This window comes from Tenrec ecaudatus, chromosome 14, assembly GCF_050624435.1.
Source record: "Tenrec ecaudatus isolate mTenEca1 chromosome 14, mTenEca1.hap1, whole genome shotgun sequence".
NCBI classification, from domain to species: domain Eukaryota; kingdom Metazoa; phylum Chordata; class Mammalia; order Afrosoricida; family Tenrecidae; genus Tenrec; species Tenrec ecaudatus.
The window spans coordinates 126,417,232-126,435,750 of NC_134543.1; the positions used below are offsets into that span (position 1 = coordinate 126,417,232).

At 40.6% G+C, this 18,519-nt stretch overlaps 1 protein-coding gene and 1 pseudogene across 3 annotated transcripts in view; both read left to right on the forward strand.

Annotated features, from left to right (window-relative positions):
* The window catches only part of ZNF609 (zinc finger protein 609), a 230,856-nt gene that overhangs the window by 191,690 nt on the left and 20,647 nt on the right, over positions 1 to 18,519 (forward strand). The window lies entirely within an intron of this gene.
* Positions 5,593 to 12,496, forward strand: LOC142426120 (small ribosomal subunit protein uS3-like; annotated as a pseudogene).

Consider the following 18,519-nt stretch of genomic DNA (forward strand, 5'->3'; position numbering starts at 1 on the left):
AAAGCCAAACAAAACAACAAAGGAAGTCAGGACCAACAAAACAATAATAATAAAAAAAACAAAAAGAAAGCCACTCACAAAAAATGGAAAAGCCTATAAATAGTTCAAGGTCTGTTTGTTGAACTTTACAAGTGTTTTCCAGTCCAGTCTGATGGGGTGCCACACTCTGTCTCTGAAGGCTGTTTCTGGTATCCCCCAGGAGTTCATCACTTTGCTCCCCTTGCTGCTCTGTTGCATGCCCTTAGTGTTTCGCCCCACCATAAGGGGGTCAGATTGGGCACAATTCCCGCACGGTGTCTCTACTGTTGACCCCCGCAGCACTGTGGTTTAATGAGGGACGTCGTGTCTCATGGTGGGGCCAGCCCTGTGGTCCTCTCTGTGCATCGTCTGCTCTGAGCAGGTAGGAATCTCATCCCCGGGGCTTGGTGGGCCAGAATGTCCTCCTCATCCTCTCCATCCTTTTCATTTCTCCCGTGTGCTCTAATCAGACGCGTCCCTCTCCCCAAGCTGTAGCCCCAGTGCTGTTCTCTGAAGTGCATTCTTCTAGGGAGGGGAGTGTCCACACAGTTGGGATTGGGGGGGTTTATTTTTGTCTTAAGCCATTTAATTATATGATCATTACTTTCAAATGGGCTGGAATGAAAAGAAACTGTACCTGATCACATTTTTGCCAGGTGATGCTAAATAGCCTGCTTACTTCGAAAGATGGGTAGAGTTGCATTTTGTTGGTTTGCTTTGTTTTGTGTTCACATTTGCTTTTTATATTGGTGCTTAATTTTCAGGAAATATCATAGTCAAGATCTCTTCAGACAAATGCATGCAAAGAGCCAGGCCATCAGATGCATGTAATAAGAGCCTTATTGATGATACCATGAATAAATGTCATGAGTGAGACCCAGATGAACACTTCACAAAATTAACAAATTGCTTTAGTTGTCAGTTTTTCCTGAAAGGACTTTGGGGATAAGGCAGCTCTGTTTTTCCGCCTGGTTGTTTTGTTGACCACTGCAGTAAGTATCTGCTACTCTGAGCGGTTCGAGTGCATGAGTCCTTAGATCCTGTGGGATGTGGAGGCTCCCAGCCAGCTCATCACTAGCATTGCAGGGGAAGGATTACGACAGGAGCTATCAGGAGGACTGTGCAGAGAAGGCGTCTTTGATCGTAGCATCAATGTGCAGTGACCTGAAGGTTTTGCAGCTGCTCTAGCCGTGATGATAACTGATGGAGAATGCCTGGTTTTTCTTAGGGTTTTCTTCAGACCTCAACTCTGTAGTTACCTGCAGATGCTTCCCTCCGGGGGAGGAAGTAAAAGCTGTTTTGTTTGGATGTCTGTGCTAGTTGTTAGCTATGTTGCTTTGCTCTCTCATGAGCCAGTGCTGTCAGCACCATTCCCAAATCGTCCATGTCCCAGAAGTTCCGTTTTGAATAAAACAAAAAGGTCTGATGAGAAATCATAGAGCGAAGTCCACATCTTTCTTGTTGTGACACCACACACTACAAGTCTGTACAGAACGGGGCAGTGGCTGCTCATAGAACGAGCCTGCCAGCTCCGTGCCCTATTTGGCAGCCAGGGCTTCCATATGTCTCCAAGGGAGTGCTCTAACAGAGTCTTAGCAGTCATTTTATCTTAAGCCAATTCTAAAGACTTTTTAGTTAATCATCTAAAGACCTTATTTCCTACAGAGTAGTCATCACCTTCCATGTGAATGTCTCTAATTTTTTCATGATTAAGATAGCGATATAATACATAACATAAAATTTACCATTTTAACCAGTGGCTTCAAGTACCTTTGTAATATTGTGTAATCATCACCATGATCTATTTCCAGAATTTTATCATACCAAGTAAAAACTGCCCCCCTAAAAATTCTCCATCCACCCCCCAGCTTCTCATGACTTTTGTTATATTTTCTTCTCTCTGAACTTGCCTGGTCTACACCTCAAATAGGTAGAATGACCTATTTGACCTTCTGTTTGCCTCATTTTGCTCCCTATTAAAGTTCATGTTGTAGTATGTTTCAGAATTCCATGACATGTTATGCCTGAGTAATACTTCATTGCATGAATGACCACAGTTGGGTTATCTATTCACCTGTTGGTGGACACTTGGATTGTTTGCACTTTTTAAGCTATTAAGAATAATGCTACCCACAGTGCTTTGACCCTGTAATGGGTTTTGTTTTGTTTGTTTATTCCAATTCCCCTTCCCCAAACACATACAAATAACACATTGTTTTTTAATTAATCTTGGTAACTTAGGTGAAAAACTATTAGGACATGCATTCTCTGTGGTTTTAATTTTTCAGCTAGGTCTAAGATTCCTCACTCTGATAAAGACTGAATAAAGAACTATAAAATTGATAAAGGATCCAACAAGTACTAAGGAATCATAAAGAATCTTAATAACAGTATTAAGATTGAAGGAAACTTGAGTTATAAAAGTCATTCTGTTTGTTCCAGCACCACCTAGAGCAGTGGTTCTCAACGTGTGGGTCGTGACCCCTATGGGGGTCAAACAACCCTGTCACAGGGGTCTCCCAGTTCATAACAGTAGCAAAATTACAGTTATGAATTAACAAAAATAATTTTTTGGTTGGGAGTTCACCACATGAGGAGCTGTGTTAAAGGGTGGTGGCAATAGGAAGGTTGAGAACCACTGACCTAAAGGAAAGCCAAGAAATGTTTATAATCTTGTTTATGTCAACAAGTTCATTTAAATCTAGCTACTATATCCTTCCCATCTTTCCTTTTCTACTAAATGCCTCATGATAAGGTAAGATATCGTTCACTCAACCATTTAGCCAAACTTTATTCGATTCTTATCTCCTACTGCTTCTATTGCATGCGATTATGTTATCCACTCCAACTGGCAAGGCTCTCTGGTGGCACAATCAATCAAATTCTTGGCTGTTAACCAATAGGCTAGTGGTTCAAACCCACCTAGCAGCTTACAGGGGGGAAAGATTTGGTGATGTGTTCACATAAAGATCCTGGCGTGAAGTTCTATCCTGTTACTTGGGTTGTTATGAGTTGAAATTGATTTGAGGGTACCTAACAGACTAACTCCAACTGGATTATGAAATTAATGAGTAGGAAACATATCTTCTGTTTTGGGGTTATTTTTTGGCAGGTGGGGGGGGTGTATCACCAAATGATAGTTATAATCATAAGAGTTTATAACCTCACAGTTAGCAACATTTTCCATGGCTATACCACTGTGAGTAGCATATGCATATTTTTCTACTAATAATTTTTTTATTTTTATAAATCATTTATTGGGGGCTCTTACAGATATCATAACATTCCATATTTCAGTCACATCAAGCAATATTGTATAATTGTTACCACAGTTTGAAAACATTTTCTTCTTGACCTCCTTGTCATCAGCTCCTCATGATCTCCTCTCCTCCATACTAATAGTTTTATTTATATCTATCTTCTCCCACCCTAAATAAGTGGTTGAAGCATTCTGCTGACCGAAGGTTGGCAGCTCAAGCCCACCAGCTGCGCTGAAGGACAGAGATAATAGCAGTCTGCTTCTGTAAAGATTAACCCAAACCAAACCCACTGCCATTGAGTTGATTCTAACTCATATCAACCTGATAGGACAGGATAGAACTGCCCTTGTGAGTTCCCAAGGCAGTAAATATTTACCCGTTGTGTTAGTCTGGGTACTTTGGAGAAACAAACCCATAGCAACTCATATGTATGAGAGAGAGTTTTATATAAAGGTTAAGTGCACATCAAGAAAACATCCCTACTCGGTGCTGCCCAAGCCCACAAGTCCAACATTAACCCATATGTTTGACACCAATCCACAAAGTCCTCCTCCATCTCACAAAACAGATGCAATGATGCCGACTGCAGGAGGAAAGCCAAGTCAGTGAATGTGTGAGCATCTCAACGCTGGCAGGGGTCTCCACATGGCTGCTCCAGCACCCAGGCCTGCATTGGGATAGGTCCATGTGGCTTCTCTTCAGGGATATCTTGCAGGAAGTGAGCCTTGTCAGTTGAAGCAGAGAACTGGCTAAGGCAACTGCACCCTGGTCCGACCATCACAAAGAAAGAGACCTAAGAACTAAAAAAGCAAGGCTCACCGAGCCGTTTATCTCTCCGCCCTTCAATTAACCCCACATGTGTTTATTGGCCAGGTTGGCACAATAAACTAACTACCTCACAGGAACAGAAAGCCTCATTTTTCTTCTGCAGAGCAGCTGGTGGTTTTAAACTGTTGACCTTGCAATTAGCACCCAAATACATAACCCACTACCTCACCAGGTTCCTTCTGTAAAGGTTACGCTCTTGGAAACCTCAAAGGACAGTTGTGCACTATCCTACATGGTTGCTGAGTCAAAATCAACTTGACAGCAATGGGTTTAGTTCTTGTGATCTGTCACCCTATCTTAAAATAGAATAAAAACATTCAGTTTAGTGACCATATCTCTAGTCGATTTGGAACTCCAGTACTACTTGGAACTATGAATAAAGCATAGTAGACTGTGTGTTAATTGCATGAAAGTTTAAGGTAGGTTAATCTGACAATGTTTTTTTAACCAGCTGAATTGACAACAAGAATTAAAGAGAAGGATTAGGGAGCACAATTCAAAGACTATTGGAATAATTTGTCTACAGGTGAGTTTAGTGAGGGTCAAGCTCTGGTGGTTGCTGTGGGGATGGAGAAGAAGACATTATTCAGAAAAAGTTCAAAGGCAGAATGGACAGGCTGTGGTGACTGGCTCTTAGCCAAAGGCCACAGAAAGTCTGCTGTGCTTCCTCCTTTCTTTGCCCACAAGCCTTCCTGATTATGTCCCCAAATCCTTGCTTCTGTTACAGATCACCAGTTGTTTCTCTTCAGGATCTAGAATTCTCATAACTTACGAGTGTCTCAGTTGGGCAGAAGGATCTCCAGAAGACAAAACTAGCAGCAGGGGTAAAACTAACTGGTCCCCAGCTTTCTATCTCCAAGCATGGAGTTAGCAGCAGTCTAGTTAACTTCTCCATAAAACAACAAAAGTAAAAACTCAGGTTTTATGTGCTAAAGTTGTCAAGCTTCTCAAACTTTTTTATCTCAACACCCTTTTCACTCCTAAAAATTATCAAGGACCTCAACGAGCATTGTTTTGTGAATTATACCTATCAATACTAAGACTTAGTTGTTAAAACTAAGTTTGTTTGGAAATAATAATAAACTTAGTAATAAGATAATAAACAATGTTAATAAGCTATTTTATGGGGGAAATATGACATATTTTCCAAAACAAATAATATATAATGACTTTTTTGCATTTTATGAATCTCTGTAATGTGTGACTTGATATAATACCAAGTGGTATCTCATGCTATGCTTCAGCATTCAACTTGTTGAAACATTGCATGTCATGCGCTTGCTAGAAAACTTCTATGTATAATCATTAGAAAATAAGAGTGAAAAAGACAAATTTATCTTACTGTTATTATAAAAAATAATTTTGGCATTTCAGACTCCTTGAGGGTGTTTTGGGAACTTTCTGAGGTTCTTAGGCCACATTTGGAGAAGTCAAGCAATGGTTTTCTATGGCTAGGAGAGCCTTAAAGATGTTTAATTTCATAACCATGTCTAGGTGTTCTTGCATCTATACTGACACCCTCACTACCAAGAGGTAGGAAAAAAATGCTCTAAATAGGAGTGAAAACAAGCCTTTGGATTTTATTTTTTTGTTTATTGGACATTGACCACACATCCACACACTGCTTTTGAAAGCTCATTGACAAGCTCTAGCTATGGGGAGTTTGCTGGCTACTAGAATTTTCACTAATGGACTTTTGAGTTCAGAACAACAGAATCTTAAGAGATTAATGGGATAAAAGACCGTGGAATGAAAATATTGGTGAAGTCGGATGAGAAGACCGATGGGGCCTGGTGGTAGAGCTACATTAGTACTAACACCGGTTTCCTTGCCGAGACCAGCTCAGAAGACGGGGATTGGATGCCATGCAGAGGGTAGGGAAAGGGATGATGAAGAGTAGACGGTAATAACAAGGAAAAGTGACTGCTGACAGCAGAGAGGAGACCTAAAAGCAAAATGCAAAAGTTCAACAAAACATTTTGGTCTCAATTAATGGAGGGCCATTAACCCTTAACACCCCAGGAACCTTTAAAGAACGATCGCTCTACTGTAACTTAGAATAATCATGTCCAGAATAATGTCTCTAAGTCATCAAGGGAAGATTGAAATGCCCTCTGAATAAGAGGAGGCCTCCACTAGTGAATGGCTTGTGTTCCAAAGTTAATTTAAAAGTCAACAGGTCAATTATTTTTAACTTAAAACTATGGAAACAGAAAGAACTGGACTCAAAGGATCCAGACAAGCTTGCTCTCCAACCCCCAATCAGCTTAAGAAACAGCTTTTGCACGCCTAATACTAATAGAAGTATTTTATTATACTTATTCTCAGTGAGAGAAAAAATTTGAGGTCAAAGCCTTGGCCTCCCTCATCTGCTCTGCAGGGTTAGATAGCTTATTTCAGAGGCTGGTAAACTATGGCCCAGGGTTCAGATTGAACCCACTGCCTGTTTGGGGTAATACAATTTTATTGGGACATCCACACCCATTTATTTATTGTCGTGCCACGACACTATAGTTGAGATGCTGTGATAGAGACCATGTGGCCTGCAAAGCCTCAGAGACTTAGAAACTCAAAGGAACAGTTCTGCTCTGTGCTATCAGATTGTAATCAACTCAAATACCATGGGTTTTTGATCTCTCACATTAAAATGCCTGCCACCTCCCGGTCTACACGATCAGGTTTACCCTCTTCCTCACTCTCAGACATGCTCTCTCTTCTGCGCCATAGCTACACTATCCCCTACTATTCCTCAGAATGTGTGAAACATATTCTTGCCTGCTTTCTTCTCTTCCTAAAATGCTTTTCCTTCTAATGTCTACATGGCTTACTACCAGGCACCTCAAACTACGGCCCCTGGGCCACATGCGGCCCGCCGAGGACATTTATCCGGCCTGCCAGGTGTTTTTGCCCCATTTGTTTTTTTTTTTACTTCAAAATTAGCTATGTGCAGTGTACATAGGAATTTGTTCATAGTTTTTGTTTTTTTTTTAAACTATAGTCCAGCCCTCCAACAGTCTGCGGGACAGTGAACTGGCCCCCTGTTTAAAAGTTTGAGGGCCCCTGGCTAACTCTCTTACTGCTCCCAGGTTTTTGTCCAACAGTTTTATTGGCACATAATCCACACATCACACAATTCAATGTTCAGTCATATCAGAAAGAGTTGTACAATAATTACCACAATCAATATTAGAAACCCCCCCTCCAAAACATTGTTAAATCACATTTAAAACGAGTTATGTAATCACCATCACCTCTAGTGTTCTCTGCCTCCCAGTTTTTCTTTAAAGCTACCTTCTCAGTAAGTTTTCTTAACAACCCATTATAAAATAGATACATCTCTTAGCTGGCCGTCTTTCCCTACTTTACTTTTCCCCATAGGACTTATCACTCCCTGGCATATATTTTCCTGTCCATTAATTTTATTATTATTTTAAATCATTTTATTGGGAGCTCATACAACTCTTATCACAATCCATACATCCATCCATTGTAAGCTCACTTGTGCATTTGGTACTCTTGTCATTCTCAAAACGTTTGCTTTCTACTTGAGCCTGTCCATTTATTTGTTGTCCCTCACCTCAGTTGAATATAAGTTGTCAAAGAACATGGACATAGTTTTCTGCATTACTAAAGTCCAGCACTTAGAATAGAATATATCAAGCTTATTAGATATTGGCCCAGAGTAGATGCTCATTTGAATGAATGAGTTCATGAATGTATGTGTTCATATGCCATCCTGATCCCTTTATTGAGTGTTGGTGAACATCAACCAGAATTGAAGATTGAATTTGAAACAACATTTAAAAGCAGCATATAGGAAAATGCTGATGTTTCCATTTGAAAATAAAAAACTACTGGGGTGTTGAAACACACTTGACCTCTGTCCCCTGCCCCCTGCCCTTTTTTTCAGTCACTTATGTCAATGGCAGGCATCTTTATTCTCCAAAACCTAGTCCAGCATCAACAAGTGAATTACTGGTTCCATTTATCCATCCATTGTGTCAAGCACATTTGTACATTTGTTACCATCATCATTTTCAAAACACTTTCTACATATCAGCTCATTTCCCCCTCTCCCACCTTCCCTCCATCATGAACCCTTGATAATTTAATTTTTTTTCATGTCTTACACCAACAGCTGTCTTCCTTCACCCACTTTTCTGTTGCCAATCCCATAGGGAGGGGTTTATATGTAGATCATTGTGATCTGTTCCCCCTTTCTCCTCCCACCTTCCCCTCCTGGTATTGCTACTCTCATTATTGGTCCTGAGGGTTTTATCTGTCCTGGATTCCCTGTATCTCCAGCTCTTATTTGTACTGGTGTACATGCTCTGGTCTAGCCAGATTGTACGGTTGAATTGGGGTCATGATAATGGGGGGAGGAAGCATTAAAGAACTGGAGGAAAGTATGTTTCGTCAGTGCTATACTGCACCCTGACTAGCTTGTATGTCCAATTGTTCATAGATGGGCTTTGGGTCTCCACACTCATTCACTTTGATATGATTTTTTGTTCTGGGCCTCTGATGCCTGATATCTGATCCCATCAACACTTCATGATCACACAGGCTGATATGCTTCCTCCATGTGGGCTTTGTTGCTTCTTGGATGGATGACAGCTTGTTTATCCTCAAGCCTTTAAGTCCCCAGATGCTATATGCCTTGATAGCTGGGCACCATCAGCTTTCTTCACCACATTTGCTTATGTACCTATTTTGTCTTAGATAGTTGGGAAGGTGAGCATCACAAAATGCAGGGTTATTAGAACAAAGTGTTGTCACATTGAGGGGGTACTTGAATAGATGCCCAATGTCCATCTGCTACCTTAATACTTAACATATAAATATATACATATAGATCTATTTCCCTGTCCTTATATATAAATATACTTACATATGTACATGCCTGTATTTAGACCTCTAAATGTCCTTCACCTCCTAGTTCTTTCCTCTATTCACTTTCACTTTCCTCTTGTCCCACTATCATGTTCGGCCTTCATTTGGTTTTCAGTAATTTCTCTCGGTTGCATTGCCCTTGCTCAAACCCCACCAGGCATCCTATGCCCTCTTGATTTTAGATCACTTGTTGTTCCCTTGTCCCTGAGTTTGTTGACACCCTCCTTCCTTTCCCTTGCCTCCCCCTCTCCTGTCCCCCCCCCATAACCGTTAGTCATGTTGTTTTCGCCTTATTGTTAATCCTGCCTATCTTATCTAGATAGACATACAGAGACAATAATAAGCACAAAAACAAGACAGAACAAAATAAAACAACAACAAAAAAAAAACAATGGAAAAAAAGAGAAAAGTTTGTTTTCTTTAGGAGTTTGTTTGTTAATCTTTAGGAGTGTTTATAGTAGAGTCTGATAGGTGCCATGTCCTGGCCCCAAAGTCCATTTTTTGTATTCCCCAGGGACTTCATTGCTTTGCTTCCCTTGCTGCTCGGTTGCATGCCCTTAGTGTTTCTCCCCAGTGTGGCAGGATCAGATTGGGCACAATTCCTGCACCGTGTCTTCAGTGTTGTCCCTGTAGTGCTATGAGACCCAGTTGTTAAAGGGAAGCATATCAAAGCATTTGGGGTATGTTTTTAAACTACTACAGATAGCCACCAGGAATGGAATGCAGAGGAGCTGCCCACTAAGGAAGATGATGAGTTACAGAGGCAGGGCCTATTCTGCTCCGGCGCACCCCTTTCAAGTGTACTATTGTTTGTATTCTTTCCTAAAGGAAACATTCTAAAAACAGTCCTAATAAAATAATTATTTTTCTTTAATTTTTAATAGATAGTCCATACAAATGTATGTACTACATGTAATATAAAGTGAATATACAGTGATACACTGGCTTCCCTCACCCAAGTCCCCGTTACCTGGTTTCTCTCCTTTAGCTCATCCTGCTAATTGTTTGTTCTTCCAGAGACAGAGACTCTATGTATTTTAAATGCGTATTTGAGAGGCTTTTTTTCTACACAAATACAGGCATGCTATACGTACTTTTTAAAAAACGTTTTATTTGAAATAGGTGAAGTTTTACAGAGCAAATCAGCTTTTCATTCATACGTGTTTTGTTTCACATCATAAATTGCAATCCCTCTGATGTAAAATTGCTCGTTCCATTTCCTTCCTGTTTCCCATTTTCATTCTTTCTCCTTTCCTAACCTTCCTGCCGTCTGAATTTTGTTCTTGAGCAAGTGCTGCCCTTTTTATCTCCAGTTGTTGGTTGGTCTAAGGCGTATGTACCTCCTATTTGTGTGCCTTATAGATACAGCTCTGCCACTTAGCTCTTTTATTGGTACTGTAGGGTAAGCATTGAACTGCTCACCACAGGTTGACGATTCAAACTCACCGACTGATCTGAAGAAGAAAGATGAGGCCATCTATTTCCTTAAAGACTTATAGCTTCAAAAACCCTATTTTAGGTTTGCTGTCAGTCAGAATCAACTGTGTAGCAATGGATTTGGTTTAATTTTGGGTTGCTTAGCTGAAAATTGCCTTTAGTTCCAGGAATGAAGGTTGACGAAGGGCCATAATCCCTGGGGTCTCATCAGTCTCTATGTATGACTTTTAATTTGTTCTCCATTTTTCTCCCACTCAAAGGTGACCCCTCAAAGAGCTATTGGTAGTGGTAGCCAGGCCATCTAGTTCTTCTGGTCATAAGTTATGAAAGCTGAGGTTCATGTGGACCATTAGTCCTTAGGAATTTTTGTTACCATGGATCATTGATTTTCCTTTTTCTTCTTTGTTCCAGATTGAAAGAGACCAGTAGTTGCACTAACAAGTTAACTACTAACAAGCTTTTGTTTCCTAAATCACAAATTAGATGAAGGCACTTGCAAGCATTTAAAATTCCAGTCACTGCTCACCAGAATAAAATATGTAGATTATTTTCTTCATAAACGATATTGTGCCAATTGACTTTGAAGTCTTCCAAGACTCTGGTCCTGAGCCCCCAGCCCAGATGCGCATCCCCTCAAGTGTGTTTGGTTATGGCTAAGAGGGTTTCACGACTTTGCCCTTGCACGCACTTCTCTTCTCATGGATATATTTGTGGCTTTAAGTAAATCTGCTGCACAAGACCTCTTTAGAGTACTGAAAAGCCAGATTGTTACTTTGATGATTAAGTGCGTGTGACTCTAATCCTGGTATTTTCGGTTGGCCCATATGAACTGACATGGATTAAAGAACAGGGGAAGACTGTTGAAAGTACCGCAGACTGCTTAAAATACGAGCTGCTCTGTCCTGGAAGAAGTATGACCAGAGTGCTCCTTAAAGGCAAGGACGGGGAGACTTCAGCTCACATACTTTGATCATGCTCTCAGGAGAGACCCGTCCCTGGAGAAGGCCATCATGTTTGTTAACGTAGAGGAGCAACAAAGGAGAGGAAGAATCTCAAGGAGCTGCAACAATGAACTCAAGCTTCGGAGCAACTGTGAGGTTGATACGGGACTCGGGCAGTGTTTCCTTGTGTTGTGCACAAGGTCATTATGGAATGGAACTGATTCAATGGCAACGACAACAATATGTTTCTGGTAGTTATAGATAAAACCATACACAAAACAGACAAAAGCCCTTGCCTTCGTAGACCTTCCATGCTAAAAGGACAGAACAGACTCAAAGCGTGGTAAATACATCAAATGTGTTTTAACTTTTCAGTGGTGTGTGGTACAAGTTGTCAGTGCAAATTCCCAATAAAAGGAAGTTTGTTGTTGATGGCATCTTCAGAGCTGAACTTAAGCTCCCAAATGAGATGGTTACCCTGGAGTTGAAGTTCAGGTTACCAGTACACAGAATGTTCTTGGTGAGAAGGGTAAATGGATCTGGGAATTGATTGCTGCAGTGTAGAAGACATTGGACTTTCCTAAGGGTGCTTTATGCTGAAAAAAATGACCACAAGAGGTCTGTGTGACACTGCCCAGACAGAGTCTGTGGTACAAACTGCTTGGAGGGCTCGCTAGGCCGAGGACGTGCTATGGGGTGCTGCAGTTCATGGTAGAGAGCGGGACCAAACACGGAAAGGTCATGGTGTCTGGGAAACTCCAAGGACAGAAAGCTAAAACAATGAAGTTCACGAATGGTCTGATGACCCACAGTGGAGCCCTATTAGCTAGTATGTTGACATGACCATGCGTCACATGTTCAGACAGGGTTGTTGGACTTCAAAGTGAAGGTCATGCTGCCCTGGCACCCCCAAGTGGCAAGATTGGCCCTAAGAAGTTCCTGCCTAACCATGTGGACATTGTGGATGTCAAGGATAAAATCCTACCTACTGCACTCATCTTGGAACAGAAGGACCAGAAACCAGAGCCATCTGCCATGCCTCAGCCATCCCCACTGCCTGACAGGTCCTCCTCGGCAACTGGGTCTGGGATGTGTAAGCTACTCAGGAAAGAACTTTAATAAATGCTCTTTTAATGATTAAAATATATATTTTTTATTTTATGATAAATACTATGGGAGTGGGTAGAAATTAAGGTTGGCCCCACTGAAGTGAGTCTTTTTTTTTTTTTGAAGTGTTTTTTGAGGAAAGATTTTTAAAGAACGGAATGAGCCTAGAATGCATGGACACTGGAGAGAGGAGACATTACAGGCAGCTGGAGCAGCAAGTAGAAAGGCCCCAAAATGGGACTGTGCCTCTTATGTTTCAGGAATGACAAGTGGCCGCCGAGTGGACAAGAGCCCAGGGAGAGAAGGGGAAATGGTAGAACATTAAGTCAGTTTCAGAGGTGATGCAGGGCCCAGGGCCAGGCATGTCCGTCCTTGAGGGTCACAATAAGAATTTACGCCTTTATTCGGAATGACATGGAAAGCCTTTGAAAGATTTTGACCAAAGGAATTACAGGATCTGACCTGGTTTGGGTAGATCGCTCCGGCTTCTTTGTTGAGAACAGATTAACAAGAGAGAAGGCTATGTCACATTAGAGGGCTCTTAGGGTAATCTAAGGAAAAGAGTGATAACTAGGAACAGTGGAAGTGGAGGTGGGGTGGTGAGACACAGCCAAAATCTAGATATAATTTAAGTGAGAGCTAACAAAATTATTTGTTTGTCAGATGTGGGGCAGAGAGAAGTCAAGTCAAATGCCAGGGTTTTGACCAGCTAAACAACTGAAAAGTTGGCAGTGCCATTAACTGAGAAGGGAAAAACTCAGAGCAAATTGCTTTTGGGAAATTGGACGGCTGTCTGGAACTCAGCTTGGGCCATATTAAGTTGGAAGTTTCTATTTAAACATCAAATGGAGATGCATTTAGCTATATAAATGTAGAATGGGGGGGAATGGAGTTTGAGTAGAAATATGAGCATTTGCAGCTAGACATGAAGTATCCATTGCCATTGAGTTCATTCGGGCTCATACTAATCCTATAGGTCAGAATTGAACTGCCCCAGATGGTTTCCTAAGCTGTAAGTAAATCTTTATAGAAGCCGACTGCCTCATCTTTCTCCCACAGAGCAAAGCGTAAGGTCAAACCCATTTACCACCAGGGTTTGCAGCCAAATACGTGAACATTGTGCTATGAGGGCTCCTTAGACATCAAGCAGTAACAGCAAAAGATGCTAAGAAGTGACCAGAACAATAGGAGAAAAGTCGGGAAAGCGCGGTGTCTTAGAAGCCAAACGGAGGCAGGCTTTCAAGGAATTTGATCCTCAGGGAGGACCGTGTCAGGTTCCTGAGGGGCTGTACGCTTGCAGAGATGGTGAAAATGAGGGCCCACAGGCAAACTGTACTCTTCCCACTCTTGTGCTGGTGTCTCCCTTGGCCACACAACTGCTTTGAGGGTTAGAATTGTTTTCTGAAGCAAAGCTGTCCTGTTGGGGGATTGGGTTCTTTGAGACTTGGTGGAACCTGGCTGTTGCCTCACAAGTCATTTCCTCTCTGCCCTGCTCCAATGATGTAATGATAAATTTAAGAAGGGAGGAGGTGAGGTCCTTAACAAGGGTTAATTATAGCTGTAAGACCCTTGAATGAAAATAAAAATAATTTATCAAGGTTTCATGGTGGGGGGAGGGTTAAGCTGATACCAAAGGCTCAAGTAGAAAGAAATGTTTTGAAGATGATGATGGCAACATATGTACAATGTGCTTGATACAATTGATTGTTATAAGAGCCCCCAGTATAATGATTTATTTTTTTAAAAACTCTTGATAAATAGGAAAATAACCACTTGGAGATGCACAGACTATTTTACTATATTATCATCATACTCTTCAAACATGTCAACTCTTTCCTGATTTTATGAACTCTTATTAAAATAGGGAGCATTCTAAAATGAGGACTGGTTTTTCTTTTTCTTCAGTCTATTTGCTCCCCTAAAGCTAACTGTTACAGAGAAACGACGTCTGTGAAGCGAATTTTCTGCTTTTCCTTCCTGTCTTCTTGTTTTCCTAGCTGTCTGAACTCAGAACCTTGTAGGAATAAAGTTGCACTTCAGAAAAATGTGTTTGGTTTTATATTTAAACAAGCCTCCATTCTGTCTTTCCATATTAGACGTTTCCCATCTTTATCTCCCATTTCCAGCACTCTGTCTGACCTGTTTTCTCTGTAGCTCATTCATTATTGCTAAGAGGTGCACATTATACTGAAGAAGCCAGATTTACAAACGGGTTCCCACCCAGGTGTTTCGAGAACAGGACTAACACCCATCTTTTGCCTGCTCCCTCTGTGTACAGCAGGGCTCACCCGCCCTTATTAATGAAGTGCCTATCTCCAAGTCAGACCTTGTCTAGAAATAAATGGACTCTATTCCCCGTCAAATTAGTTCTGCAGTTATCAGAGTAGCCCATCACAGGAAGGAGACGTCCACATGAATTCATTTTGTTAATAACCACAGAGAATTTAGCCTAATTACTTTCCTTGGAGGTTTGCCATTTTCCTTAAGCTAGGAGGGCTCTGGAAAAGATAGGGATCCTTCCCCGCGGCCCCCACCCTCCACCCATGCCCCCCTGAAATCCTATCAGTGTCTTTAAAATGAAGATAAAGGAACCTTCTAAGAAAATTATCCAAAGGGGATGGTCAGAATCCATTAGAGTTTAACTGTGGCATGTCTTAGGGTCTGAAAAATTGACCACTAACTAATATGCCACCTTCGGTAAATTACCTGACTCCCTGAGCTTTCATTGCCTCATTTGCCAAGTAACTAACTATCCCTACCTAGCAAGACTGTTGGAAGAATTGTACTTTGTAGCTCCTTGTGGCCTGCCCTGTTCAAAAATTTATCCAAAGCTGTGAATATTCAGAGAGATTATGAATATGAAAACTTCTAACCACATAATAGATGTTCAGTAAAAGTTTGATTTCAACTGAGTAAGTAATCATCTTTCCTGCCCCTAATTTTTCATTAGAACGAGACTTCCTTCTGGGTGTGGCTCCCTTTGTGCTCTAGGTTTATGAGAGCATCTACATTCCAATTCTAAAGAGAGAACACTAGGGGGCTATTTGTTTAAATCCATGCCTATTACCGTAGTTCAGAGCTCTAGTCTTGATATGCCATGGTTTTTATCTAAGCCCTCCCTTTGTATTCATTTAGGGCCAACAGTGACTACTTATCTAATTTAATATTATAATGCATTCTGTTTAGAATCCATATTGATCAAAAATCTGAGGTTTATCAAGGCTAAATTATCCAAGATTACACTGCTACAGTACAAGGATTTGGATTAAGGTTTTCTGATTATTAAATCCACTGATGTTTAGACAGTTTATAGTAAAAAAATGAATATAGATGAGTTACTAGAGATAGGTCTGGGTATGCTGAATCAAATAATATTTTTGTAATATATTACCAAAGACAAGCCATCCCAATTCTAGATTCCTCAGACATACATACTCTAGATGCATTACATAGAAAATGTGCTTTGGGACTTCCAATCACGGTGACTTATTTCAAACTTTTGACATATCCCCTCTGCTCAAAACAAAAAACAAGAAGTAAAATATAAAAAAGAGAAGGTCAAAGAACACATTGGGCTCAAAAACAAAATCCTATGCCTGGGGACAAAAATCAGAGATGCAAGTCACTGAGTAAGGCTGGAGTAAGCCTCCAGAGCTAAGAGCAGAGCAGTGACTGAAGTGAGTTCATGGGGAGTGAAAATGCCCCATAAAGAGACTTGAGAACTTAAGCTATAAGAGTGAGATGCCAACCCTTATCCAGACATGAAAGGAGTATTTTAAAAGTTAACTGACAGGGAGAGTCTTAAAACCGTTCATTGACAGGGAGGAAGGAAACCTATGGTATTAGGAGGAACTGTATCAAGCGCCCTCCTGATTCAGTGATTAGAGTTATGACATCCTCCATTTCACTGGGGAACAGGAGCCCCAGAAACCACTGAAAGACCTGTTCAGATGAAGCGGTCAGAAGACTGAGTGTAAGAAAATGTAAAGCTATTAGAGAATGAGGGAGGGAATTAAGAGCAAAAATATCCCAAATGTAACCTGCAAACCAAAATTTTATTAATTATAATAGAAATTTAATATAAGAAATAATAAAAATTAAAGAATCCGGCAAATATGGATTTTTCTAAGTGTAACTATAAACCCTGAGTATTAGGTAGAAGACAAATGTAAAAAGACTGTATGATAAGTAGATAAAAGAAACGGACCAATTAGGAGCCTAGAAACTTGAGGACCACTGCAGTGAGTACACTAGGTTTACTCTTTGCTTCATATGGCACAGACTTAGAGTTGACATTTTACCTATTGGTTAAGACTGAATGTGAGATAGAATCAGAAACAAAACAAAGATGTTTGGTATCACCACTTTTATTCAACATAGTGTTAGAAATTCAAGCAATAAGAAAAGAAAATAAAACACATACAAATCTGGTAGAACAAAATAAATGGTCATTATTTGCAGAAGACATTATTATTTACCTAGACAATTCCAGTGAATTTACAGCAAAACTAGGATAAGTGAGTTATGCAATTGCAGCATACAAAAATGAATTATATCCTGTACACTAGCAATGAACACATAGACACTAAAATTCAAAATACAATACTATTATGGTTGCTCAAAAAAAAAGCTGTAGGTGTAAATATAACAAAGCATTTATAGAACTTCTATGTTGAAAACTATAGTACACTGATGAGGGCAATATCAAAGAATATAATAAATGGAAAGAGCTACCATGTCCATGGTAAGTGTCATTTATCCCCAAAACTAATACACACGCTTAATGCAGTTCTAACATGGTTTCAGAAGATTTTCTTTATAATATTGACTATACTAATCAAAAATTTATGTAGAAAAACAAAGGAATTTGAATGAAGTGTGAGTAATCTGTGTACTCGATATGAAGCCTTATAGAGGTACAGTGATCAAGAGTCTGTGGTGTCAGCAAGAAACCTAAATCAGTGGATCAGAACAGAGAACTTAGATAGACTAATATACTCACACAAATAATGTCCAACTGATTTCAGCAAAAATGCAAAACGAATTCAGTGGGTAAGAGAGTTTTCAATAATCCTTAAAAGAAAAATTTGATAAACCGGAGTTCATCCAGGAGCTGTGGAGGCATAGTGTTACCAGTTGGGCTTGTTAACTCTGGGGTTAACAGTTCAAAATCACCAGCCATTCCCAAAGGGGAAAGAAGAGACTTTCTATGCCCATAGAGAGTTTCAGTCTTAGAAACCCAAACGGGCATTCTACCCTGCCCTAAAGGATTGCCATGAGTCAGAATTGACTTGATGGCAATGGGTTTTTTTAGAGGATTCACCAAGATTTAAATTTTGTACTTTCTAAAGCACACTGTTAAGATAAGGATAAAAACAAGCTGTAGGAGAACTCCCAGCAAAAGATGATCTCTAGAATTAATAACTCCCAAACAGTGAAAAGGATCCAATGGGAAAGTGGAGGGAAAAAACATAGACATTTCACCAAAGAAGATATACAGATGGCAAATAGGTACACAGAAGATGTTCAACATTATTAACCATTAGGGAAATTCAAATGAAAATACCGTATATACTTGTGTATAAGCCGAGTTTTTCTGCACAAAACTTTTGCTGAAAAACTGGGGTTTGGCTTATACACGGGCATCTTGCTGCCCCCCCCCCATCTCCCCTGGATGAGCGCCCGTTAGTTATCTCACGGGTGATTGCCGTTTTTCTGCTGTTCATTCAAAGTCCCGCTGACACTGCAGGGCGTTGAATGTTTGCTTACATCTAACCAATCAGAGCCGTCCTATGATGTGGACAGCTCCAATTCGCAGAAGCACCCCTAGTGATTCACTTACGCGGACAGTTGAGCTGGTAAGGATGTGTCTGTGGCTGCCCTCCGTCTATCCCCTCTGGTCTCTGTTAATTCACATCCTGCATACCCTGCCCACACGGACTTCCCCCGCTCTCCTCCTGGCTAACACGTGGGAGGGGGGGGATTGGATACTCTTGAAAAAAAAAAAAAGGATACTCTTGAACCAAAACAAAAAT